Source organism: Pongo pygmaeus, chromosome 16 (assembly GCF_028885625.2).
Source record: "Pongo pygmaeus isolate AG05252 chromosome 16, NHGRI_mPonPyg2-v2.0_pri, whole genome shotgun sequence".
NCBI classification, from domain to species: Eukaryota; Metazoa; Chordata; class Mammalia; order Primates; family Hominidae; genus Pongo; species Pongo pygmaeus.
Window position 1 is genome coordinate 70,426,304 of NC_072389.2, and position 1,140 is coordinate 70,427,443.

The following is a 1,140-nucleotide window of genomic DNA, read 5'->3' on the forward strand; positions in this document are numbered from 1 at the left end:
AATTAACAAATGACTTAATGAATAGAGAAAGACTTTTACTGTCAGAATGTAGGCAGGAAAAGCCGATGTGTGGATTCTGCGGCCACTGTGCCTCCTCCTCCAGAAGTGCTTGACTCTCCTGGAGACAGAGAAGATGAATTCGCACACACCAGATGCTCAATAACCTTTATTGCACAAGTAAGTTGAAAAATGTCAGCACGTTCCTACTTCAATAAACCTGGGCCGGGTGCAGTGGCTTATGCTTGTAATCCCAGCACTTTGAGAGGCCAAGGCAGGATTGCTTGGGCCCAGGAGTTCAAGACCAGCCTAGGCAACATAGTGAGACCCCTATCTCTGCAAAAATTTTTTTAAAAACTAAAAAAGAAAATTAGCCAGGCGTGGTGGCCCCACTTTGGGAGGCTGAGGCTGGAGGATCACTTAAGCCCAGGAGGTTGAGGATGCAGTAAGCAGTGTTTCACGCCACTGGACTCCAGCCTGTGTGAGAGAGCAAGACCCCATCTCTAAAAAAATTTAAAAAATAAAATCTGGATGTAAAATGTTAATTTATAGTACAGATCAATGTGGCAGAGATTATTAAATATTACCTACGTTTACTACTTGGTTAAATCTAGCTGGTAGTGAAATGTAAAGAGCTGGCTTTACTACTTATAGGAAATAAAAAATGCAGATTCAATACTCCTAAAACGTCAGTGGTGACACGATTTTTAAAAAATTAAACAGATGCACTGTTTTTAAAAAAACCTCTTCTGGCCAGGCACGGTGGCTCACACCTGTAATCCCAGCACTTTGGGAGACCAAGGCGGGCGGATCACAAGGTCAAGAGATCAAGACCATCCTGGCTAACACAGTGAAACCCCATCTCTACTAAAAATACAAAAAAAAAATTAGCCAGGCATGGTGGTGGACGCCTGTAGTCCCAGCTACTTGGGAGGCTGAGGCAGGAGAATGGCGTGAACCCAGGAGGTGGAGCTTGCAGTGAGCTGAGATCATGCCACTGCACTCCAGCCTGGGCCACAGAACAAGAATCCGTCCCAAAAAAATAAAAATAAAAACAAAAAACCTCTTCTCAGTATGTGTGTAGGTACATACATACACCAGTTAGGGTTGCCCTTGTTCTTAGGGAAAGATAATCTCCTTGAG